We start from the raw sequence: 411 nt of genomic DNA, 5'->3' as shown, positions 1-411 counted from the left end.
AGGGCTGGAGGAGAATGGGGGTGGGGCGGGGACAGACTTGTAGTTCAGGGAAGGCTCCCCGGAGGAGGCAACATCTAAGCTGAGATTACAATAAACAACTTTTGTTCTTCCCAACCTAAAAGCGGTGAGGGGCTGGAGCCTAAGGGTGAGTCTGGGAAAGCCGGAGGTGGGGGTGACGAAAGCCTGAGGACATGTGTTAACAGGACTCGACTCTTCTCCCAAAGGCCGAGAGGACCACTGAGGCCTTTTAAGAGGGTGACAGAACCAGAAGGCACCAGGAAAGGGGCGGCCGAGTCACTGAGCCCAAGTCCAGGGGTCTGAGGGTTCTGTCCTGTGAGTTTAAAGGCTGCACAGACACCTGGGTCGCTGGCTGGTCCAAGGCAAACAGTAACAGGCCCACAATGAAGCCAC

The sequence above is a fragment of the Pteropus vampyrus genome, unplaced genomic scaffold (genome assembly GCF_000151845.1).
Source record: "Pteropus vampyrus isolate Shadow unplaced genomic scaffold, Pvam_2.0 Scaffold4534, whole genome shotgun sequence".
Lineage (NCBI taxonomy): Eukaryota > Metazoa > Chordata > Mammalia > Chiroptera > Pteropodidae > Pteropus > Pteropus vampyrus.
The sequence above is the reverse complement of the archived record's forward strand: the minus strand, read 5'-3'. Positions refer to the sequence as shown.